This window comes from Phalacrocorax aristotelis, chromosome 6, assembly GCF_949628215.1.
Source record: "Phalacrocorax aristotelis chromosome 6, bGulAri2.1, whole genome shotgun sequence".
Lineage (NCBI taxonomy): Eukaryota > Metazoa > Chordata > Aves > Suliformes > Phalacrocoracidae > Phalacrocorax > Phalacrocorax aristotelis.
In genome coordinates this window covers 15,736,061-15,763,602 of record NC_134281.1, presented here as the reverse complement: position 1 = coordinate 15,763,602, position 27,542 = coordinate 15,736,061, and the positions used below count along the sequence as shown (strand labels likewise).

The 27,542-nt window shown below is 36.2% G+C and overlaps 1 protein-coding gene across 2 annotated transcripts in view; it reads right to left on the bottom strand.

Annotated features, from left to right (window-relative positions):
• Positions 1–27,542, bottom strand: part of ERC2 (ELKS/RAB6-interacting/CAST family member 2) — a 474,805-nt gene that overhangs the window by 5,913 nt on the left and 441,350 nt on the right. Inside the window, exon 18 of one of the 2 annotated variants that reach the window (XM_075096174.1) lies at positions 4,656–6,339. The exons of the other annotated variant lie outside the window; for it this stretch is intronic. The gene's annotated coding sequence lies outside the window, so the exon portion shown is untranslated. Of the gene's footprint in view, positions 1–4,655; positions 6,340–27,542 lie in introns of those variants that run through there. 2 annotated transcript variants of the gene reach the window in all.

Here is a 27,542-nt window from a genome sequence, read left to right as displayed (position 1 = left end):
TACCTCCTGATCTTGAAATAATAATATAATCAATAAGCACATTTTGTTTATACTTATTAGTAAAAAGACACTAAAAGCGCATGCTGGGAAATAATATCCCATGCCTTAGGACTCAAACAAGTTCCCTTTAAAAATAGAGCTGTGTAAATCACAGACAAAGTTGACAAATTTCACGGATTAGTCATGGTGAAAATATCAGATTTCATGGTTGAAAACAGATTAATAGGAAAATCATATTAGAATCCTGATTATCCAAATTCTGCATGTTGTTGAAGAATGAAATGAAAAATAGCGATGGTTCAGGTGTCCACTCACTTATTCACACTTGCACTGAGTCACATATAGAGCGTAAATCTTACTCACCAACCAAGTGCCTTGTAAAACCTCTAAAATCTGTATTTAGCTACATTAGGCAAGACACACTAGAACCACAACATCAGGAACTGCAGACACTATAGTACATTCAAGCTATTTCAATGCATTTTTCAACCAAATTATCCAAACATGAAAATATTTTGTCACCTTATAGAAAAACTTCAAGTAAAGGAAGAAACAGACTTTGAAAGGCAAGCTGTTATTTTCACAATTATTTATATTTGGTGCATTCAGTTAAAAACTAGGGAAAGACTCCTAAAGAAGTTCTACTTAACAGAATATGTCGGTATTCTGGTAAAAATATAAAATTCATAACAGTGAAAAAAAAACATTTGGAGTTAAGAGAAACTATCGGTTTTCATGTAAAACTTCATGGCTTTTAAGTCTCTCATGATGATGTAATTTAAAGTGAGGCCTTATTTAAAAGAGAGGTTACATATAACCATGTGATTCAAAGAGACTTGTTGACTATAAAACTATTTGGCTTGATGCCTACATCTCTTCTACTTAGTTGTATAGACCACTTGTCATCTTTGCATATGAAGACAGCCAATTTGTCAGACATTTGCTTTAATTCTTTTTCTTTGTCTTCTTTACAATATCCTTCATATACATCCTGGTCATCAATATCATGTATCTGACTGGAGGATGGAAATTCATTTGTGTCTCCGTCTTATTTCCTTTGCATGCAATCCTCCTGGGTCTTATAGGATGTACTTAATAAGAACCACATTATTCTGCTAAAGGAAGTCCTTGAGCAGAGTTTGAGAAGCAGTATGGCAAATTAGTTTCAGAATGTGGAAGGTCAGGTTGGAAATAAAAAGCTGCAGTAATCTGCAGTATTTTCTGCAGTTCAGAAAGTAAGAAAAAGAGGTCTAACTTTCAAGAAAGGATTTGTTTGATGTTTTTCTTTAGAAAGCTGGACTAATTTATCCACAAACAACAATGTGTTGGACATTAGCTGAAACAAATTAAAATTAGCTTTTAGTTAAATTCACATTTTTAGTATATGTGCAATCACATTCCTCTTCCAAGTGTATTTAAATGCTTTTGTTTCCACAAACTTAGAACATTATGTGTAACAAATTCTCTACCATTCAAATATTTAAATTCAAAAGTGTGCTTGAGTTTGAACATAAATAGCCCTTTAGATGGTTGGAAATGCCAGGTTTATAGCTGCCCTTGCAACCTTAATTCTGCCCCCTGGTGTCTATGAATTATAGTTATTTCTAACTAGTGATCACACATTATTTTTCACTCTAGGATCTCGGTGTAATTCTGTTCACAGGCTAAATGTTTCTTACAGAGTGAAATTGCCTTTCAATAGTACCAAAGTTTTTAAAATGCTGCCTTTGCAAAGCATCTCCCTGAAATTATGTTACTATTTACTTCCTGGGCTTCTCTGTGCTGCTCATCACCATATCTGGATATCTCCAGAACACTAACAAACTGCTTTCTGCATCTTCTTTGTGATATGAAAAGAACATTATTATCTGTGTGGAAAAGATGGTGTACAGACACTGGGCACAGTTTCAAAAATCTTTGTTTGCTGCACATGTCTTGGTCATTTGCACTAATGCGTTAGGCTGACTTGTGTAAAGTTCTTCGGTTTTTATAGTCCTTTTGAAACAGTTGTATAGACTTTAACATGTTATATTCGACACATCTCTATAAAATAAAATTGTACATTTTATTTTACACATTTTGTAGATGTTAAAAAGTGACTTTTGCCTAGAGAGCCCAGAGAACTGTTAGAAATGGTCTAAAACTCAGAACCACTCCTGGTGCTTCATCACTGATTTTGCTCCTGATGACCAGATACTTTTACTACCATAATGGTGGTATTTTCATTGCTCTGAGGTACTGTGAATGCTCTATACATCTGAGGTAGGTCATGTCTGAAATAAATAGAAGTTCACACAATACCTATATTTTGGTTTACACAATTTGTTGGCACATAAGAAATCTGTAGCAAGAGAATGGGTAGGGCTAAGCTGACCAATAACATTATTGTTTCTGTCTCTCACAGGCACTATCTCCTTCAATATACAACTCAAGAATGTATTTAGTATTGTAGACAGCAAGCATAGAACAGCAGTGAGGTGCTACAGAAAAGGTAGTAAATGGCTGTATAACTGAAAAGCACTGTAACATGTACCAAAAAGGGCAGCAAAATAAAAATTATATGAGGTACTTTAAATCTGGCACTTCCTAACTTCCAGACTTTTGATTCACAATGTAATGCCCATTTAATGAAGCCATTTTGTTGACTTGCAATATAAATTTGCTGTATTAAAAGACAAAACTTACCAACAACTTTAACAATGGCTCATCAGTACCAGAAGCTAAGTTTGAGCTCTTAACAGTGACAGCTGAAGTTCAGATATTAATTATTTAAAGTAAACCTGTGGTTACTAGTGATCACTTCCAATTATAGTGTTGTGCACTGATAGAAAAAGCTGCTAGCTTATATACCTGAGCAGAAGAAAGCATTTTGGTTTACTTTGTTTCTTGTTAAAACACACTGGAGCATATATCCATCACTTATTCTTTGAACAAAATCTGAGTACCTTCTCTGGAGTGGTCATGCAAACCATAAAATAGTGAAAATAGGGCTTTTGATTCTTTAAACCTACCAGCTTTTCCTCCCTATTTTGCAATGGATCTGATCCAAAAATCAGCAGGACTTATAAGGACCTTTTTGCTGATTTCACAGTTAGGTGACATACAGCCTGGAAGAGTTTGAGCAATGCATATGGTCAGGTTAAAATTATCAGATCTACTCTTTGTTTTTACCATCTGGTTTTCAATCACACAGACCTCAATGGATTCCTCATTATCTGTTCTAACATCACTAAATTAGAATCAGTTACAAAATTTAATTAAATAAAGTTCTTCGTAGAAGCAATGAATGCATTGTTAAGACCCAATAATACTCTCAGTCAAGTCTATCAAAAACCTCCCATTTTCTTTGGCAAGAGCAGATTAAAACAGAAATACTATGAAAATAGTATTTCTCTCTCTCTCCAGTAGTGAGCTTATGTGTTTTCTGTCTGTATTTCATTCTCCTCAGTGATGAAAAAATATTATAATCAGTCAATTATAATTAATCAAATTATTATAATCAATTTTTTGTTCTTAACATTTTGGGGTGCAAGAAATGCAAAAGATACTTTTGATTTTCTATTAACACTGAAATGAGAAAAAAACCTGCAATGTTTCCTTTACAATTCTAAAATAAAAAAATAAAAGAAAAGAAGGAATAAAATTTTTGGACTAAATTTGGTCAAAACTTTGACATAATAATCTCTCCCCCACCTCACCTTCTCGTATACTAAAAGAAATAAGTTCATAAAGTGTTTTAATGACCTCAGATGAAAATTACAGAAATGCAAAGCAAGTATAATTGTTGTTATTATGATGAGAATGTCTAGTTCTACTCACTATGTTCATTGCCTTAAGTAACACAGTGGGTAGCCTGTTATTACTACAGGAATAAACTTTTTCATCAAACACTCTTTATAAAAATATTTCCCTGGAAATGTAACACAGCATGTAGCAAGACTACTACAATTTTCCATCAACTATGAGTACATGCAGCATAGGTACTGTATTTAGATAATTTTACTTGAGCTTTTTGGCAATAGCTCCTCTCAAGCAAACCTACATTAACCTGAAATTTAGAGTCTGTTATCCCCAGGCCAGCTTCGCTGGAATTTTTAATATGGCACTGTCTATTCAAGAGTTCTGTGTAAAATGCCAATAAAGTGGCCAGAAAAGAGCTGAAGGGCTAATTGCCTTTTAACTCCACTGTGATGATAAAGTCACGTAGAAAGAAAGGAAAAACTCCCACTGCTTTAACAAGTTTATCTGACTGCCACTTTAACTTCTCTGTCTGCATGCACTTTAGTGCATTCACCAATAAAAGGATAAAAGCATTCAAAATCCTATACTCTCAGTAACTAAGAAAGTCCAGATTCAAAACGTCTGCTCTGCTGGAATCAGCCCATTAGGTCAGCTAGCTTTTTCGTGGTACTTGATTTCAACTATACAGTACATACCAAAAAAAATTTTCCTTTTGATGCAAAACATTATAAATCCTTAAGAAACTGGAGTGAGAGAAGAAAAGGAAGGATACTGTTTTGAAATAATAATAAAAAGCAGAAACTGTTTCTCACAGATGAAGGGTGAAGTGCTGCCAATCAAGTAGTGGTGAAATTCCCATTGACTTTAAAAGGGCAAGGATTTAATCTCAAAATAAAATACAATACAGGAAAATATAGCATCATTTAATTTTTAATGTTGGATAAATATATACTTTCAATTCTCAGTTATTCTCCACATTTTCAACCACATTTTATATTCTTCTCTTCTAAATTTCCCTCTTCAAAAATCCAGTTTTATAAATAATTTTTTCATCTGATTGTGAATGAGATTTCCTAGATACCTTCTTTACTTTTTGCACAGTGCTATTTCTTATTAAACTTTAACTAAAAGTAGGCATCAAATAATATCAGTTATGTACATCAGTATTTGTAGACAAAAGGCATATTTTCCTTCACCAGTTGAGTGATAGTCATTCTTGTCCTACATGATTCCACAAAATGAGATGGTTATTAAAAGACATTTCACAGAACAATTGAAAGGAAGAAGCTAGTGGTCACTTAATTTTTTTGCTAGACCTGTATTTTCACTTTGACCAGAGAAGGAACGCAATCAGCTCTGATATGGAATTGACCTGTTCCACTTAATAAAATAAAAGCAGCAGTAGAGGCATTGTGATTGCCAGCTGCAAACCACTGAGTGTTGTTTTTATATTAAAAATCTCTTCCATGTTTTTCTTATTGTAACCTGGAAAGAGTACAAAATCCGAAATTCAAAGGAATTTCTATAGAAAAGAATACTGTTAATGCCGAAAGTTCCTCAAGTACTCACAAAAGCAAATGCTATATCATATTACAGTAAAATTCAAAAGCAGAAGTTCAAACTAAAAATGAAGTGTCCTTCAAAACAGACTTATGTGCATCAGAGCCTATACATTAATGTACTTATTTCCATACAGTTCTGCATTTCCCTTCGCCATCACTTCATAATTTGTTCCAGATTTTGTTATTTCTTTCACATTTGAAGGCACATTGTTCCACATTTGGGTGATGAAAGACTGAACTGGGTGGAAGTACAGTGAAATGTTAGAGAGAGAATGAAAACAAAAATGAAGTTAAATATTCAGTTTATAAGGTGGTCATGAAGCTAAAGAAACTTTAGTGCTCAGGGATACCCAGAATGTTCATGTTCACAGTACAAAATAAACAATGTTGCTATCCTTCCAAATTTAAAATGCTGATACCTGAGGGAAGTAATGAATTTATCCATAACAATACACTACTTTTAGGTTGTCACTGCAGTTCAGGGGTATTCTTAAAGCTTAGATCTTTGTTACTAGATTAGAAGGCAGAGTAAACTGAAAGATCAAGCTAATCTAGGATAAACTTCTTTTCCACAGTTCAAAGACATCGGCCTTTCCACAGGTTCAATTGCAGGTTTCTTTGAAGATGTGCCCTAAAGTTCATTAAAGAAATTTCACTGACTTGAACTGATTTCAACATTAAAAAGATAATGCAAGAGCTTCACTACCAGAAAGAACTTGATAGACTGACTTTGAAGCTTTTTTAGGTGGTATTAGACTCTTTGTTTATTCTTCCACTAAAAGCCTACTTATTTAAACAAAACTTTATGTTTAAAACCTTAAGAAAACTTCAAAATTAAACAGAAAAATTCTTGAAAACACAGATTTTAAGAAATCTAGTTAAAAAAATCATTACTTAATTCTTTCCACAGAATCCAAACTCAACATCATTGATTTTTCCCCCCTCGTTGATTGTCCTTAACAATATTTCCAGGTGGTAGTGTACACAGTGAACTGTCTGTTATTGCTTACTCAGCATCCAGTCTGTGCATAGAGCTCTGCAACGAAATAGAATGGCAAGAACAAATGAAGTCTTTAACAATGTAAGATTTAGACAGATTTACATAGCCTTGTCTTAATAATAGGTACTCTATAGCCTGTGTCAACAGTAATTTGAAGAGGAAAACACTGATTTTCTCAACCTCTGCTGAAATCAAGAGGGACACATTTGCTGATTATAACTCCAGAGTTATACCTGGTCATTAAGACAAACATTTGGTTTTTGCACTAGGCTGAATGATAATCTCCTTATTCAGAAAAAAAAAAAAAAGTAGTTGTTGGTATGAAAGTCTTAGGAAGGGGACTTCTATTAATAAACTAGCTGAAGGGGAGGCTCTGCCTGGAGAATGGGACTGCACATACTTTCAAGATTTGTTAAGAAATAGCCTGCAATGTGTTACAATTATATACTTTTTTAGTACATAATGCTGCACTGATTACATGAAAAAAATTAACACAGAGATTATTCCAAATCAAGGCTACGCATATCAGCATCAGGTTTCAAAACACCCAGGCACCCTCTAACTTTCTAGCAACACAAATTGCTGTAGTTCCTGGCTACTACAGACTGCAGACTTCTGCACCAGACACACAAAATGGTATTATGGAATTTTATTCTATTTCATGTTTACTCTAAATAATATCTTACTGACCAGATCCTGTCAAATAAAAACCCCATCATAGAGCCTGGCAACTCTTATTTTGTAAACACTGCTGACGCATGGAACTTGCCTTCTTGGACAATAAATTCTTCCTATTTAGGTCAATTAAATACTTGCATCGCCTCAAAAAATTGCCTACAGGACAAGTCAAATATTCTGGCCATACTCTATTCCACCTTTAAGTTATTCTATCTTGAACCTTTTTGAGAATATCCTAAACAGAGAACTGCCTTAGGTACCAAGGTTTATTTGAAACACATCATCCTTGGCTTTTTGATGTATCCTATGTTACTCTCTCTTCATAAAAGCACACAGCTGTCTCTTTCAGTCAATTTATTTTATTTACTTTGGTTTTTTGAGTTCAAGATACTATCTTGTAGTTTAAAAAAAATAATTGTAGAACTACCTGTCAGTGTTGACACATGTAAACCTTGTAGTAAAACTTGTCAGGCTATGCACTTCAGGAAACGGTGTTTTATCAGAATAACGGAATTGATTTAAAAATAATTATTTAAAAAATTATAAGATGACTTATAGAGGTATACATACTGAAGATAAAACACAAAGAAAATCTCTTGCTGTATATTTAAGCTCTTGCAGTGATGAAAAAGCAAATATTTTACTGATTAAAAAGATAGTGAGAAGCTGATCCTTCTTTCTGTCACATAGCTTAACATTAACTGCATAATGTGACTAAAGCCTAGACACCCTTTTTTTTTTAATTCATACAATTAATTTCCAGAAATTTCTCTACTATCTTGCGTACAGTCTACTTAATATGCATTCAACACACAGAAAAAACCTCTATGGTGTAACGACATTATCAGCTTACAAATTCAAACAAGCAAAGTGCAAAAAGTTCCAGAATTAAAATTATTTGTTCACTTTAAGTTTTGTACCTTCTGCATATTATGGTTTTCCCCAGGACTCCTGCCTCAATCAGTACACAGAATGGATGTCAGGCCACCACCCATGACCACCTAGCTGACATTTTGACGCATCTTAACTTCAAGCTTGGTTAACTGAATGCTATTCAAACACTACCTTCAAAACAAAACTATTGATTTCATTCCATTTTTTCTAGAGCATTCTTTATTATGACATTATTGCATTAATATACCTGAATACTAGTCCACTACTCAGTCAACTTGTAGTTATCCTCATCCCTCTGGACTCTCTTCTGTTACTACCATTAGGGATTTTGCTCAGCCAGTTCCAATTTCCCCTCTAACTTCCATATTCAATCATTCTTATCTGTGTACTCTGACTTCACCATGTCCTCCAACTGCCATCTCACAATGCCCTCCCTCACAGTTTAGCCGTCTCAATTTTCCTCCTTTTCTCCTGAACCACCAATCATTATTCTCACCTGTTTACACAGCTACTTCAGCTCTACTTTACCCCTGTAGCTGATTTACCCTTTCTTTTCTATTAAGACACATTCCCGAACTCTTTTCCCTCCCTTCTCAAGGTTTTTGATCTGTCTCAGTCTTCTCTGGATCTCATTCTCCCCCCTCAGATGAACTTGTTGAGAAAAAAATCCCACCTATGGACTGGCAGACGATGCAGAAGATACAGGAGAGACAATCTCTCAGCTTCAGCTCTGGACCTGACACAACAGAAGCTGTCCCAAACTGAAAATAATGGAAATCTTCCTCAGCCCCAGAACTGATCATGAAGATGGAATCCTAGCTGCTAAAACCTAATGATGTTATGCAAAGTGGGATTCCTTTAAAAGCCAATAAATTAACCAAATTTAACAAACATTTACTTGGACAACAAAAAGTACATCCATGAAATGATTACTATCCAACAGCTAAAACTCAGGACACCACCTTGAGGTAATGGGATCAGTAAACTTTGAAAAAGTTTCTACTTGTATTGTATACCAGTTTGGGTTTGGGTTTTTTTAACCTATATCCTCTGTCTTAGAAGTAGCTCAGCTTTTTCAGCTACGCACATGGAACCATTTGTGCAGAGTATAAACTCTTGAGACAGATACCTCACTTGGCAAGTGTCCCAAGTAATTTTATAAAATTATCAGCTAAAGGAAAGGCTTTCTTTATGGGAAAGGTCAGACAGCCTTTGAAATAAGAAAAGATACTAGGCAGGTTTGTAAACTGGGAATATATAATGCAGATAAATAAACCCATACTACTGCTTTATTGTAATAACTTATTTAATTTGTTTCTTTTTGTTGTCAGAACCAGAAAGGGAATTCTCAAGTGCTGTAATTATAAAATAAAAAGATGTAGAAAATCTAGGTTGATAATCATTTGTTAAAACAGTTGAAAACTCTATTAAAAAAACCCATGCAAACAAGTTAATAAATACTGTTAGAGTTCTTTGTAAAAAGGAATATTGATATAAAATGTCTACATTAATATAATGATATTTACATACTTATATGATATCTATTTCACATATTGATATAAATGTTCATATACTGATAAAATTTTGGGGTACTTCTTGTTAAGGACAAAAACCCCCTCCAGCATGATAGGAATAAAAAATTGTTTTTTATTTGAATAAATATTCAGCAGAAAGAAAAAGGATATATAACACTTTCAAGCTACAGTATTGCCAGGGAAAATGTCACTATTTAGAGCTGATTAAATATATTTAAAGTTACCTCAATAAATAAATGGAGAATCATTTTTTGCTTTTAAAATTTTGTAAAATATTACTGTTCAAAATTAAGTCAGGGCACAATTAGTCACAAACGAGGTCAATACAAATAGAAAAATACAAAATAATTTATGAACAGGTCATAACATCTTCACAGTTTAGTTTCTCAAAATAGAAATGTAATAGTTCCTACTTACACATTATTTTGTGAAGTTTAAATTTATTAAAAAGAGTACACATTATTAGTAGTTAACACTAGATATTGACTACGATTAAAGATGTAATCAAAGGCCTCTCAGAGGAACATAATGCACGAGCTATATACATAATATCTAAAAAGAATGGGCTGCTTGAACCACACCCTTACGCTTCAGCAGTGAAGGTAAAACTTGCTTTTACAGTTTGATGTAAAATGTAATGGTTGACTTTCAACTGACACTGATGCATTGTAGGTCACACCTTCAAACCTAGCTGGATGAATTCCAGTTTTCATAGGTGTGATATCACTATCAGTACTGCTACCACAGTCAAATAATTGACCAGTGACATCACACACAAATTGTAAGATTTTATTTTGATTCTATGGACTGCCATGTGTTTAATACCATGTGTACCATGAAGGCCCTTAAAGCATTTCCCTTTAATTTTTTTTCTTCTGTTAGCTGGGTTATTAACTGTATTAGCAGTATTTCCTATTCTGCATATAGGAAATACCTGCTCATGCCAGTAATACCTTGTCTAACTGTAAAAAATCTAAAAAGAAACTATCCACCATCCTACACTCCATAAATACATCAAGTCCTTAGGCACATAAAAGTAAGACCCTGCAATCCCTGGTTAATACCAGATCGATCTCTGTTGGAGTATTTTGGCTCCTTCTACACACATCCCACCATTAAATTTGATTCAACTTAATCCTGTCTAAAATTAAAATAATTGTCACTTGCTATTATTTACTTTATTGAAGGTGAATGCTTACTGTAAGAGGAGAAAAAACAACTAAGTAGAAGAAATAACAGCAATCACAGCCATTTGAAATATATGTATTTGTCAGTTTTTAACATATAATTATAAAATTAAAATATAAGGTATTTTAAAATCAGATTTATCTGCTGATGAAAAGAATGGTTGTCTACAATGTCTGTTGAATTCCGCTAGTGTATTGCTTTATTTTTTAGGGCAAGGAACATTCATAAGAATACATTTTATCTTCCTTGGGCTCTTGGGAATGACTATTCTTTTGCTGTTTCATTCTATGGGAATATATTTCATTCTACGAGAATGCAGGAAAATTCAACCTCATTAAATTATTGCCTCACATAAACTTCAAAGTTGCTGGTTCCCAAGGATGATGGTGTATGGAGGATAACATTGTTAGCATATTGCATTTCCCTTAACTTTTAGCCTATTAATTTCCACATCAGAGCTCCATTTTTGTAACGAGTATATGCTTAAGATACTGGCTTTTTAACTCTATGAAGTGAAATGACAAAAGACTTGGGTTTTTTTAATTTCAAAGGTAAAAAACCAAACCACATTTTAATCCATTCATTTACACCTTAAGATCAACACATTCTGAAACACAAGCTAAGTCCAGGATAGATTGTTCCACTGAAATTTTATATTAATTAAATATTTGAAATGTGCATCTTTATTTCTACACAGATTACTTTTAAATAATAACAACTTCAAAATCTCCTAGCTGTACTCTTTAAGTTATATTAGAATAATAAACAACATTCTTTTTTCCTCTTAGAGAAACGTGAATAACTATATACATCTGAAAACATTTTATCTATTAAAATTTAGTAATCTCATTTCTGTTTTTTTGTACCACAAACAGATGCAGAAATGTATAATATTCAGTGTAGACATGTCTAAAAATGAAAGGCAACAGAGTATAAGCCAGAGTCAAATTCTTTCTCAGCATTAATTCCACCTTTTTTCCCTCTACCATGCATTCTTGCCCCTTCTACAACAGTCCTTGAAGTTTAGCAGCTTGAAATCATATGTCTGTCTGTTAAGCTGCTAGGTATGTGGAAACAAAGTTTTTAGGAGACCCATAAAATCAAACAAGATCAGACTAAATTATCCAGTGCTGATCTGCACTGATACGTTACTGCTAGTCACTAAACCAGCCACTTTAGGTCCTGAAAAAAGTTCAAGGGGCAATGAACCATGATATGCAACTTCGCTGAAAGCTAGTTAAGCACATTATCAGACAGAAAAAGCATTTTCGACCCCCCTTGGATGTCAACTTGGAAAACACTAAGAGTGGTAATTACCTCTTTAGCACTAGTAGAGACCAACTGAAGTATTACGGCATGAAAGCTCCTTCATTACACAAAGTGATCTCCTACTGACTAGGAATGCATTCAACTATTTTTTAATTCTGGGATAGAAATCATGCCACAAAATTTGTACAGAGGCCTACCTGAAGAAAATAAGGCTGCATGTCAATCACTTTCTCCACGATCATGCCTGTGCAGATACCTTCTCTTATACGCCAAGTATCTGAGATCAGATCAAAATGTGGTGGTTGAGTTTTCACTGCTCCTTTTGGAAGACACTATATCAGACACTGCTTTATTTACCTCCCACTATAGAGCTGTAAACAATCAACTGTTTTCTTCTCACTCCTTTGCTCTTTCTCCTATATTGCACACACCATCTGTTTTACTCTTAGGTTTATACCTTCTAAGACAAAAAAGGGTTGCAGCAGTCATTTAAACATAGTGTTCCAAATCTTTTCAGATCGCCTGCTAATTCTAAAATAAATTAGAATTAGCCACAACTCCATTCTATTTGCTATTAAAGACAGTATAAAAAGGTGTGTAAAAACTAAATATTGAGTATGTATTTGTGCAAGAGGTTCCAGAAAAAAGTCTTGACCTTGAAGAACAGCAGTGTGCAGGTGGTGAGCAAGTTAAATCTTCTTTACTTTGTAATGAAATTCTTAACAATTCACCAAGCCCCTTTCCTTTGTATTATCTCCCTCATAGTTAAAGCCATGAGAAAACAAATGATAAAGCCAAAGTCCCTCCATGACATTGTGCGTGATGTATCTTCAAGTGATTCCTTCAACAGATCCAGAATTTTTTGTTTAGCTGGAACAGTGCATCTGCCATCATGGATGGCTATGAACTCTTCAGAAGGGATAGGCAAGGAAGGAGAGGCATTGGGGTAGCCCTGTATGTTAGGTAGTGTTTTGATTGTCTAGAGCTTAATTACGGTGATAGTAGGGTTGAGTGTTTATGGGTAAGAATAAGGGGGAAGGCCAACAAGGCAGATATCCTGCTGAGAGTCTGTTATAGACCAGCCAGCCAGGATGAAGATGCAGATGTAATATTCTATAAGCAGCTGGGAGAAGTCTTACTATTGCTAGCCCTTGTTCTTGTGGGGGACTTCACCTTACCAGATGCCTGCTGGAAATACAATACAGCAGAGTAGACACAGTCTAGTTGGTTCCTGAAGTGTGTGGAAGATAACTTCCTGAGACAGCTGGTGAGTGAGCCAACTAGGGAAGGCATCTGCTAGACCTGTTGTTTGTGAGCAGAGAAGGACCTGTGGGTGATGTGATGGTTGGAGGCCATCTTGGGCAAAGCAATCATGAAATTATAGGGTTTTCATCTCTTGGAGAAGTAAGGAGGGGTGTCAGCAGAACTGCTACCTTGGACTTCCAGAGGGCAGACTCTGCCTTGTTTAGGAGACTGTTTGACAGAGTCCCTTGGGAGGCAGTCCCGAGCGGCAAAGCAGTCTAGGAAGGCTGGACATTCTTCAAGAAGGAAATCTTAAAGACGCAGGAGCAGGCCGTTCCCATGTGCCGAAAGATGAGCCAGTGGGGAAGACAACTGGCCTGGCTGAAAAGAGAGCTTTGGCTGGAACTCAAGAAAAAAACCAAGAGTTTATGACCTTTGGAAGAAGGAGCAGGCAACTCAGGAGGGCTACAGAGATATTGTGAGGTTGTGTGGGGAGGTAATTAGAACGGCCAAAGCCCTACTTGAACTTAATCTGGCTACTGCTGTAAAAGACAATAAAAATGTTTCTATAAATACATTAGCAACAAAAGGAGGGCTAAGGAGAATCTCCATCCTTTATTGGATGCGGGTGGAAACACAGTGACAAAGGATGAGGAAAAGGCTGAGGTACTTAATGCCTTCTTTGCCTCAGTCTCTAATAGCAAGACCAGTCGTTCTCCAGGTACCCAGCCTCCTGAGCTGTAAGATAGGGATGGGAAGCAGAACAAAGCCCCCATAATCCAAGGGGAAATGGTTAGTGACCTACTACACCACTTAGACACACACAAGTCTATGGGGCTGGATGGAATCCACCCAAGGGCACTGAGAAAGCTGGCAGAAGTGCTCACCAAGACACTTTCAGTCCTTTAGCAGCAGTCCTGGCTAACCAGGGAGGTCCCAGTTGACTGGAAGTTAGCAAATGTGACCTCATCTAAAAGAAGGGCTGGAAGAAGGATCCAGGGACCTACATGCCTGTCAGTCTGACATCAGTGCCTGGGAAGAGTATGGAGCAGATCATCTTGAGTGCCATCATGCGGCATGTACAGTACAACCAGGTGATCAGGCCCAGCCACCATGGATTTATGCAAGGCAGGTCCTGCTTGACTAACCTGATCTCCTTCCGTGACCAGGTAACCCTGTTAGTGGATGAGGGAAAGGCTGTAGGTGTCTATCTGGACTTTAGTAAAGCCTTTGATACCGTTTCCTACAGCATTCTCCAGGAGAAACTGGCTGCTCATGGCTTGGACAGGCATACACTTTGCCAGGTAAAAAAACTGTCTAGATGGCCAGGCCCAAAGAGTTGTGGTGAATGGAGTTAAATCCGGTTGGTGGCCAGTCACAAGTGGTGTTCCCCAGGGCTCAGTACTGGGGACAGTTCTGTTTAATATCTTTATCAATGATCTGGACGAGGGGATCTAGTGCACCCCCAGTAAATTTTCAGACAACACCAAGTTGGGAGGGAGTGTGATCTCCTTGAGGGTAGGAAGGGTTTACAGAGGGGGCTCGGCAGGCTGGATCAATGGGCTGAGGCCAAGTTTATGAGGTTCAACAAGTCTAAGTGCTGGGTCCTGCACTTGGGTCACAACAACCCCATGCAACACTACAGGCTTGGGGATGAGTGGCTGGAAATCTGCCTGGTGGAAAAGGACCTGGAGGTATTGGTCGATAGCCAGCTGAATATGAGCTGTCAGTGTGCCCAGGTGGTCAAAAAGGCCAACAGCATCCTGGCTTGTATCAGGAATAGTGAAACCAGCCAGCAGAAGTAGGGAAGTGATCATGCCCCTGTACTCGGCACTGGTAAGGCTACACCTTGAATACTGTGTTCAGTTTTGGGCCCCTCAGTACAAGAAAGACATTGAGGTGCTGGAGCGTGTTCAAAAAATGACAATGAAGCTGATGAAGGGTCTAGAGAACAAGTCTCATGAGGAGCGGCTGAAGGAACTGGGGTTCTTTAGCCTGGAGAAAAGGAGGTTCCGGGGAGACCTTATCACTCTTTACAGCTACCTGAAAGGAGGTTGTAGCAAGGTAGGTGTGGGTCTCTCCTCCCAAGCAGCAAGCAATAGGACAAGAGGAAATGGCCTCAAGTGTGCCAAGGGAGGTTTAGATTCGCTATTAGAAAAAAATTTCTTCAGCAAAACAGTTGCCAAGTATTGGAACAAACTGACCAGAGAAGTGGTTGATTCACCATCCCAGGAAGTATTTAAAAGACCTGTAGATGTGGCACTTAGGGACATGGTCTAGTGGTGGACTTGGTGGTGCTGGGTTAATGGTTGGACTTGATGATCTTAAAGATCTTTTCCAACCTAAACGATTCTATGATCTTAAATGAAGGTTTCAGAATGACAGAATCCACCACAATTTTTTTTGTTTGTCTTCCCCATTACAAATTTCTCTCTCATCTGTCCTGTGAATTTTTTTTTTATGTGAAATATATGTTATAATTCATTCCACCACAAGTTTCCAGTAATTTTAAGTAGCTATTTGTAATTTTCAATCCCTGAGTGTAATGATCAGTGGCTTCTAAGCGCTTCATCCTGTTAGTTTTGTCTGCTTTATACCCTTAACTCAGACTCCTTTTAATTCTGCATTCTGCAAGAGTTGTATTTCTAATTTCCACTTTCTCTGTTCTTGCTCTCACTCTGCAAAACAGCACTGGAAAAAGCCTCACATCCATGAGGCTTCCTCTGTTACAAACTTGTTATTTCCTTCCATTTTTAATAGGCTGACTTTGTTAAAATTATTTCTACTACCTGTGACTCATTCCAAGATCCAGATATTATATGTCATTTGTCAAATTTACCTCCCAGCATATTGTTACTCCTTTTGCTTTGAATGGTTTTGACAACTTTTTCAGCTTGTCACATACCATCACGTAAGTTATCTGGCAAAATGGAAATACCAAAAAGTAAAGATAGAAACAAAAAGTATTTTTTAAAATGCATCCATATGCAGATGTGGGCCAAAAGAGGTACTAGAATGTTAACATGATGAAAACTGAGTAAGCATATCACTTATAATAAAAATGATAAAAAATAGAATCTTCTGGGTTAGATACATTAGTTCAGAACTACCAAAAACATGGTTTCTTTTATCTACTGTTTGACCTATACACTTACCTGAGAAGAGGTAAAAAATAAACCAAAGAAACACAAGAATCATAATATCTTTTTTTTCTTATGAGACAAAATAAGACAAAATGAAACCTTGCAGAGTTATTTCAAGTACAAGTAAATCCCACCTTACTCCCTAGTTCCTGGCTGCTGTATTTCAAATGACCAGGATAAATACATGAGGAAACAACCTGAAAAGTTATGAATAAAACTGAATAAGAAATAAGAGTATGGATGACTGAATGATGTGATTAAATACTAGAAATTATTAAATGCATTAAAACTTTGCCTGCTCAGAGTAGATTAATAGTCAACTATAGTAATACTCATAGTATACTGAAAATACTTACTATACTTAAAGTACATACTTAAAGTAAATACAAATACTTAAAGTAAAATACAAAAAAGCCACTGGGATGCCCTGATTATATATTGCATATGATCTGAATTATGGCAGTGTGTGGATTAAAGGTATAGCTACAGTAGTTTTGAATCACATTCCTAATCATGACTCTTGCAAGCTGGCATCTCCTAATATTGACATAACCTCCCTTGACATTAATATCCTAGATTTTTTATGGACTCAATTTAATTACCAACATTTGAAAAATATTTTGGCTCTGATAAAATAAAACCTGTTTATTGTTGTTCCAACAGATATATCAACCCCGTCCTCAAAGACTCTAAAACATTTGGCTATGAGAGTAAGCATCTTTTAAGTCTTAGATTCTTTGGATACTTATCTTCTCCGAGTACATCAAGGAAAATAAGCAAATAAATAAATAACTCAACTTTGAACTGCTATGCTTAAGACCTTTAAGTAGCAAACAAAAATACTTGACTGAGGTATGTTACAGTAAGGATCCAAATATCATATATACAGTACCATGCCACACACTTAAAACAAGGAAAATGAGGGCCACTATACACAACAATATTATGTTTTTTAATTCCCTCTAAATGCACAAAACATCTTATAAATCAATATGATGCACATTAGATGTATGTCTTCATCCTTTTTTCATATTTTGGTTTCGATCATTGGCTTGGAATATTTTTTTCTTTTTAAGTATAAGGTGAAAGAAAAAGCAACAATCACAGATTGGTTTACAAAGCAAATGCTCAGGTAAGATCTGTGGAACACTTTCAAGCACTAACCTTCTCAACCACTTGCACTCCTGCCATGTCTTGTTAGCTCCCTAAATCGTCAGGGCCATTATCATCAGTTAGGAGGCAGGTACAGTAACAAACTGAAACAAAAATAGCTTTTCCACTCCAAAATTCTGGAAGGTTTTCCCACATCAGATACTTCATGGGGGACATTACTAGAGGAGGCACAAAATGATCCAGGACTCAATAACATGCTCAGTAATGTGAACTACACATTAACAGCTCCGTTACAACTACACAGTATGTGGTTTTAGCGTACGCAACAAAGCCAAGGAATGCAAGTTAAATCATGAATCTCAGCTGACTGAGTTCAGCCTCTTGTTTCAACAGTCCTTTCCTGTCTCCGCATTTTCCATTGAGCAGCTACCCGCACTGAGAAGAATTATTTGCCACTGTCTGTATAATTAATGACAGCGATAATTGTAGTATTCCTCTGACATCTCAAAAATTAGTACTCCTGCTAAGGTTTATTAGATAAAGAGTGTCTTATCTTCTGTTGTGAGCAAACGTTGAGTGTGCTTACAACATACAAACTACAGAACTTCTTACTATGAATAAGAAAAGCAAAGAAACTATCTTTCAGAGATAAAAAGTCTTAACAGCAAAACCTCATATCAATCTTAGCAATTTACACTTTTGAAAATAATACCATTTCTACACCTACACACAAAAAGTGAAGTGCATCAGGTAATGATGGCTTATGGAATAGATATTCAGACTAAATATCTAGTTGTCACATGCAGCCAAAATTAATGGTAATCAAAGCTTTCTAAGGAAGACGGGAAATCACTTCAGAGTAAGAGAACGCAATGGCTGTAAGGGTGAGCTTCCCCAGCTCTCCACAGACTGTCACAATCCTAACAAATTATGGGTCAAAGCTTCCCCTGCCCCCCAAAAAGGTCTGCACAGGAATGCCCAAGAACTACTATTTTATAGAGTTACTTCCAGTAAACTTCCCTAAGTGCACATTTCCTGATTTGTCTGTGATTTACTGAAAGTGACAATTCAAAATTACACTGCTGATAACACTCAGAATTATTGATTTCTATTACAGCTGTACTTATTCAAGGACTTAAGTCCCATCATGCTATTCACAGTATAAATAGCTTTTTTCTAGAATTTTCACAACTTAGGATAAAAATACAAAGAAACAAATAAAGGTGAGATGAAGAGGTAGATATAGCCCTGATTTGAATTAGTGTTTATCAGCTTTGCTTGTCACTTGCACCTCTTTCTCAGAAAGAAGTTAACAGCCTTTAAGGATAATTATCAGTGATTTAAAGGGTGACACAGTGTGAGTTTATAGATTTGGACATAGCTTCCCCTCACCTGGAGGAAACATGAATGACAGTGCGAAGTTATTGGAGGAACAAGTAGACTATACTAGCAATAAAGGCTGGACTTCATGCAGCCAAGGAGGCAATGACATTGTGTCCTGGAATATTGGGTCTAAATAGTAGAGAGATAATTTCTTATTGAAGATGTGAAATCTGAAATGAGACAGGCCTAAAATATTCTAATTTATCACATACTTTTCTGAGCACCCCAAAGACAAAGTTTACTGACCAGCTTTCATTCTCAAACCCTGGACTACTTTTTCTACTGCATTAATAGCAGATGCTCTACAGAATGCAAGCAGGTGTGAAGATAGAAAATAAGGAATGTTCCTTGAGAACAAAACTACAGCAATGTTTTGATGCACAATGAATTCCCAAAGACCTGAAGACTACCATTTAGAAATCTAATTAGGTTAAAACTGTTGATAAAAGATACTCAAAACACATTTTGTACCAACTTTACCAGAAACTCAGGGCCAAAACTGATATGCTTATGGTATAAAAATATCAACCACTACATATATAACACAACTGCAATATGTATCTTCAATCATGTCAGCATTAAGTTTTCTAATGGGTTCAAGAGCTTCCTATAACAAACTACCACACAAGTTAATAGAAGGTGCTTGGGCAACATATTACCGAAGCTGGTGATCCTGAAGATTTTAGACAATGGACCTAGGGAAACTTTGGAACAATCTCCAAAATATGCAAAAAAATGCAAATGTGCATATTGGAAAAAAGGAGAGGTGTTTCAGAGACTGGCATTTGAGTGTACATACATGATAGAGGACCAGCAAAACCAGCACAGGACTGACATAGAGGAGAAATTAAAGCATAGCTAAAGAAACTCTGATACTGTGACCTGGATAGCTGTGTGGACTGAATGCTGCAAAAACCAGAACAGGACATCAAGTAGGTACAGCACTTCTACTTCATTTCTTCTGTGCTCAGGAAAAAACAAGCTGTGGCTATAAGAACACAGATATATAGGTCTGTAAAAAAGACAGTTCACTGTCAATTGTCCCTATTCCTGGAATAAGTGCACTGGGCCCCAGACATTGACAAGTTAAAAGTGGTAAGTTTGTCATTGTGTTGAATAGCTTGGATATTCAGAGCATCTCACCTTGGTGGAGATGGAAGAGCCATTTATGCTGGAAGAGATTAGATCACCCATTAAAAGTTCCAGTAATAGACTTACCTTCGAAGAACAAGAGCAGCTGTTATGTACTGCTGTGAAAACTTACATGCACATCTGGACAACATTTGCTTCATACAAAAAGATATTCTATTCGTATTTCATACAAATATATTTTATTCTAAATTCTTTACCTACTTTAGTAGGTGCATTTACTCAATTCTTGCTTTGATTAAAAAATAATAAAGTGACTTAGAACTGAAATTGCTCAGCATTCATTTAAAATTATGCAGTTTCGTTTGTAACATTTTTAAATGCATAACTTTTCCCTTTTACAAATGTAAATATAAGCTTCCCCCAAACACATGCCAGTAACTGTATCTGCCAAGTCTCATGTGCTAAACACAAAATTCATTCTTTTGGCCTCATCTCATGCTCTCCTGCTGCAAGACCTCATGCCTGGTGCCACTTCCTCTCTCCAAATCTATAACCTAATATGCCACATGCAACTGACAGGCTAATCAACCATGTGAATCCAGTGTGACTTAAGATGGTAGTGGGGAAGTGACACGGGCGAGTCATGCAGCTGAAAAGCATGCTGCAAGGCCTGCATGGGCCGGGCTGTCTCTATCATTTGAGCAAACACCCATCTCCATCACTTACACAGCTCACATATGGAGAGTCCAATAAACTGAAAGGGCTGTAGTGCGTAGGAGGGATTGACATGTGGAAAATCAAATATGGAGGGGAAACACTTCTTTTATGATGCACAAAACCCATTGGTGTGGTCAACAGATGGAATGTAGCCAGATGCTCATTACAGCAATGCTATTGACATTGCTACAATTAAGGTAAGAGTCACTGTTTCCACTGTAAACTCCTATTTGCAAGACCTTATAAATTGGCCATAAAAATTCACTTCAGGCAAAACCTTAACACACGAGGTCTCAGCATTAAAGTATGTTTCACATATATTAAAAAAATGGTGTGCCTTTCAGATTACATGGTAGCTCAAAACAGGTTTCCCATTCTTGTTCTAGTATTCTCTGCACTCCTTGCACTCAGAAAAACCTTTGTGTCTACTGAATAGAATGATGGAATTTTCCAGTCTACTTACAATTTTCCATAGTCGGTAGCAGTTTAATTTCTTATTTAACTATCTCATTAATAAGCTAAGTTGTTAGCTTTGGAAAACTGGTTATCATCTTTTGAAACAATATTTTTAATTCACGCCACCTCCTATACGGTCATTTAACATAATCAAAATACAGCTTCATATAATAAAGCACCTTGATTGAAAAGGATGCATTCTAATTTTTAGTCTATTTTCGTCACATAAACACCCACCTCCCCTCAACGTAAAACAAATTCAGCCAGCTAATACAGCATGTTACCCTTTGTCCCTGAAGAGGGAAAAATTTCCTTGGATTTCAACAGGAGCAGACCCAAGCTTTCAAAATACATGGGTGCATAACACTATAATTACTTCTTATTTATAGAGTGCTGACAGTAGACTCAGCACTGTACAAACAAAAGAAGACATGGTCCCTGCCCCTTGGGGCTTACAATCTGAAAACACAGTTGAGACACATAAAACACCAAGTGGTGATACAGTCCATAGTGGAACACTGACATGTTTGTTTTCCCATAAATAAATCGCTTTTTAGGGGTAGAGAGAAAAGGGGTAGGTGGTCTTCTTCAATGTGCTTTTTAAGAAAGAAGTTGAATGAATTCATGTTCCTAGCACCCAGTCTTCCAAACTCCCCATCAAATATGACTATGAGAAAAAATAACCTACAATATTCAAGGACTTAGTAAAGAATTATTGTTACAGAAAAAATGTTTACAATCCCTTCAGAAGAAGCTGAAATGCTACCGTACGTTTGTATTCCTCAACTATTGAAAAGCAGACATCATCTTTCTACTTCTCTATAGAATGTAACTGTCTTTACACATACACATAACTGCATAATCAACCACAGTTAGTACTCTGATTGGTGAAGTTATTTACAGCAGGACAGGATACTGCCCTTTTCAGTAGAGCCTCTGTGCTTGTGAAACTTGGACTGAGATATACAAAACCAGTGCACTTTCTTTTTAAAGAACATATGCATCTGGGTTTTCTAAAGCTCAGGAATGACACAGGTCTAACTGCTCTAATATAGGGTTGATTTCAACAGCCCTACAGAAGAAAGAGAATATTCCATAGAAAGTTTGGACTAGATGACCCCTGAGATCCCTTCCAACCTGTGATTCTGTGATTCATTCCACCCCCTTCCAGGCACTTTGCTAGTTATGTTCTCAGCAGACACAAAGTCAGACTCATCCTATTCTACAGAGCAAGTCCTTGCTTTAGTATCAGTAGTTTTACACTTAATTTAATTAGATCAGCTACAATGCAAACATTACAGTAAGGCCAACCACTTCTTTCTCCTAATTTTTTCTCTTCTGGGTAGTGACAGCTATACAATGTGCCAAATTAAGTTAGGAAAAATGTTGAAAACAGGAAGACAGTTTGGTACATGCAACACTTAATCCCTACTAAAGTGCTAATGTTAATGCTTTTGAAGCGCTCCCAATTATGTATATGACAAAATCCAGTCAAAGCTTTCTGAGAGCTAGATCCTGAAGCTAGTAAGTGCCACAGTGCAAGTGCCTAAGGCTACGGCTTTGCATTCTTCACAAACTTCTTATGACATATGGCTTCATAGCTGGATACAGTTTTTAAAATAATCCAGCCTTGATTATTTATCACACTGGGTCAGTGACAAGTTTTTTTAAAAAGTATTCTTTAAATAAACATTTACGCTGTTCATTTAATAGGCTGTAATGTCTTCACAGAATTATAGGGTGGTGTTTTGTTTTGTTTTTTAAAGTGACAGATCAAGACTGGAAGGCCTAAAATTTGACCTGTCCTGGCAGTGATCCTCCTTTCCACTTGTTTATTTCTCTAACCTGCTTGCCACTGGTAAAATGAAATTAATGAAAGGCAAGTAATATTCATACCAAAATAATCAAATTAATGTATAGGGGATATGAAATAATATATTAAGAATTAACAATCCTATAATATATGAAATAATGTGCAAGCTTATTTGTTTACTGCAATGTCCAAGTAATTTGGGCCTTTCCAAAAAGTTATTTAGCTGAGGGAATGGTCAGATTCTAAAAGCAGAAAGTATAACTCCTTCCATGGAGGCACCAGGAAGAATACTCCTGTCACACACATGTAAGAGAAACACACCTGTGCTGCATGGATACCCACAATCTATCTGAACAGCATCCTGGTAGAAAGAAGCTCTGCCAAGGGACACAGTAGCCTTGACTTTACATGAATTATTATGGTTTCCTAGGCGTAAAGGAAGAGTGCTCTAAAGAAACATGAGTGCCATGGTATTTGCAGATTTGTTTCATGTTCTGGCAGCTACTGAGTATAAAACTGGATGTAAAGTTTTTTACCAGAAACTTTTACCATAATTGTGTAGGGGTTGCAACTGAAAGCATTTGAGATTGAAATAATGTTATACTTACAGCAACCTTTCAGGGGAGGATTGACATGAAATGCGGTACTGCAAGAAAGCACACATACAGACACCAGCTCAGGTATGCAAAATGGGGCCTGTAAAATGAGCACATTGTAACTGAAGAGAAGGATGTTGGTGAAGGGGAATTAATATCCCTGCCCATGGCAGGGGGCAATGACAATATCATCTTTGTAGATCCCTTCCGACCCAGACGATTCTATGATTCTATGATAAGGAACCTATGGCAGACTAACTCAAATTTGCAATTTTTCTCATACATCTAAATATTGAAATAGTGTACCAAATTAACCTCAGTATAATTACACTAGGGTTGAATATCAGATTTTAGAAGAGAAAATGGAAAAAATTGGGGAAAAAAGGAACTGGAATTTAATTTTGGACCACCCAGCCACAGTGAAGTAGAATTTGTGCTGACAGCACCTAGCAACCAAATACGTGAAAGAAAATGTAAGTGAACACCCTCCCTTTGTCCACATTTTAACACACATGTTCCTGAGAGTGCGTCCTCTTCTATCCCTCAATATTATGATTAAAGCCACTTACGCTACTTAAGACATCTTTGCACTGTTACTACATTCAGTATCAATGAAGAGTGTTTACACACTGAGTTGAGGTGAATGTAGATGCGTCTAGAAGTGTAAACTGGCATAAGGGACATCTTAAGGATAAGAAATAAGATTTAAGTAAATCCAGATATAACTCTATCCAGACTTAACTACAACCCATGCACAAAGAGGTATTTGCAAGGTAGATATAGATTGATTTTTATCCTGAAAATATGACAAAATCCTTAAATACCTTGAAGGGGATACTGAAACAGATAGCAAAGAAAGAATTGAAAAATACATGGTGTGGTAGAAGATACAGGACATGCTTTGTGCACAATAAGTGCATTTGATATGGTTGTGCGCACACTATGATCCACCACCAGTTACAACAGATATGCATGCAATCCTCCACTCTTCTTGCTGGCAGCTGACACCTGCCGAACAGAATCTGCTTTATCATGCTCCTGGGACCAGTGTATTATGGATGAACCCCACCACTTTCTGCTGACCTTTTCTACTGTGATTTCTTTTTTCTGAAATTTTCTCTGTTACATTCCTCTCAGACACTCCCAATAAAAATAGTTATTCATACATGCAATATACATACATGTTTAGAACATAAGCATTGGGGAAAGATTCATTAATAAGCATACAATGCCTAAATCCAACCACTTTTAAAAAAACATTTGGCCCTTTCCATTTACACAGGGAATAATCTGATGCCAAATCCATGCCTACAAACTTGCCAAATACCATGAGTTGAGTGTAGGGCTCACTCTTTTACCCATCTAAGCAAAGCAATTTAACCATAATATTCAAGACTATTTTTAAACTTCTAATATCTGACTAAATTTTATTTGTCATATTAGGAGAAAAGAATCAATGAATAAAGTCTGTGCAAAACGCATTTTATTCTAAAACACTTATTTGGAAGACCTATAAAATTTAGTGTCATAATGAACGCTTCTTAGTTTGCGTCATCTCAGAAGCCTTTTTCTCTTCCAGGTTAGGGGATTGTCATGGCAAGCCAGAGAGTTTGTTGTGACTTCTATTGTTTTTATTGATCACTGAAGGAACCAGGCTTTAAAGTGTAGGTCACCTTTTGGAATGTAAATTACAGGACCAAAGCTGTCATTTATTTATATATTTTTGGTTTGTTTAAGTTTCAAATCCTTCTTTCTACAATTGGTATGGCCTATTATACTAATTATATTTCCATCAACTTTGACTTCACTCATTCTGTCGCAGTTTTCACTGAAAAAGCTGTACATATTTATGATTGTCTAGTTGTGAAAAATGGAAAAAAGCAGCAATTTCCCTTCCTATGTGCTCAAAATAATGCATCTTTAAATCCAATGATAATCCTAGTGTAAGCATATTTAATAAATTTAAACATTAAAAGACTTAATATATTTCTAGATAAAGACATCTGATGATAGGGATTAACCTGCAACTAAGCAAAATGTTTTATTAATGCCAAATGAAAAGCAATTGACTTAACTACCTGCAACAGGATACAAAACTCCTATCTGCTCCTTGCTGGGGTTGGCTCAGACACAGGGAAAGGAGGAATCTTATCTTTTCTGTTATAAAAGGCTATTGCAGATACCCTTCTGATATCCAGGAAATATAAAGACTAATGAATAGGGACTTTGTCACAGAAGTTCAACTTCTGGTTAGAAATAATTTTGCAAGTGCTATATATAAGAAATGACAACTGAAATCTATCCAAAGAAAGAGTAGTGTGCTTGATTTATAGCTTGCAATGATGGGAAAACTCCATTTTCGTTATGCTGAATCAGTAAAGATATTACAGGGTGAATTTGTATTTGACCTTTAAAGAACTGGTATTTAGGTAAAATCCAAAGACCTCATGTTAGTGAACTGTTTAAAGCAAACAAAAACCCAATATTGGTTGAACACATTAGTATTCCAAAATCCTTGGATTATTTTTTGGTTTTTTTTAGCAGTATATTCCTAAAACAGAAAAAATATGTAGCAACTATGAATATTACAATTGATGCCAATGGATATCATTTTACAATTGCCTTCACTTTGTCTGCTCTCATGCTAAAGGAGGATATCCTGCCTTCCTATGCCCCCTGTCCCTGATGCTCCCACCTCCCAGTCACAGCACGCAGTTCTCATCATTGGCCTTTTTTGGCATCACTATTCATTTGGCTAACTGGTGAGCTGGATAAGCTCACTAATTCAACAAAGCAATCATTATTATTTTGTTTTAGTAAGGGGTAGTGTTCAGCTCGATCTGCAAACTGAGCATGAGTACTAATAATGGCAAAAAGACCATGCAGCCAGGATTCAGGACAAGGGCTGGACCATCCTTCACAGCAGCACCAACAGACTTAGATCAGCTTTTGCAGTTAATAAAAAAAACCTTTTGGTTGTTTTGCGCTTTGCATATACACTGTTCTATCTCTGTTTTTTCATGCATCATCACTGCCTTCTGAGATGTATTTTTTAGTTGTTTGCATCATATGGCTATAAAATAATAAATTAAGATTAGGTAGAATGCCTTGCTTTCCTACAAAATATCTTTAAAATGGAACAGTTTTGCAAGTTCATTTGATTTCTATTTTACGAAGCTAGGAAAACAGATAAGCCATGCTATTGTTAAAGGAATTTAAAGCTCTGTTTCTGTTTTCTGTTTCTGTTAATAATTATTTCAAAGTTACTCTAATCAAATAGCCTTATAGCTGGCTAATATTACATTAGTTACTACATGAGGGTTCTTAACAGACAGTTAAAAGTACTGTACAGTTGGCCAATACAGTGTTATTACTAATCTAAAGGGAGAAATCAAGCAGAGAAGACAAGATACAGGGTTTCCAAATACAGGTAAGTGGTCCATTCACAGGGTTCTCCTGACTGTCCTAATAAATTCATATACCAAAGCGTATTGGCACTGGTGGAGTCACTAGGGAGGTATGTGCTCTGTTTCTTTCACAGCAGTTCAATCTCCTTGAGAAAAAGAGCATTCAATGATCTCCAGATATGCAGGTAAGTTTGATTCTTAAGTTCTCTGTTTCCGACTGACTGCTGATGAATTAAAGCCTCCTTGACACAATCTCCAAGTCTTCTTGCTGAGAAGGTTCATTTACATAGAGCTTGTGATGCCAGCAAAGACCTTTAGGTTACATCTGGTAGTTTATCATCATCTCTACAACATCCTTGCTTCATCCTTGCTTGCATGAAATGCAGATAGACAAATACATAAATTACTCATAAAGGATATGTTTCCTCATATACTCACTGACCATATATTCTGAGGTCTTGGTAAAAAAAAAAAACAAAACAAAAAACAACAACAACAAAACTGTCCAAACAAGAGCCTGCAACCTGATCTCACTTTGAAGTTCACACTGCTTCAAGAGGAACATCATCTTAAGTAAAAATCTATTCATGATAAGGCATAATAGAAAATTTAAACAAAATATTAATTTCTATGCTTTATGTAAAATTTTTATTTAAGCCTGAAGTCTGTCAGGATAGGACTAAATATTATAGCAATAATGAGCATTAGTCAAG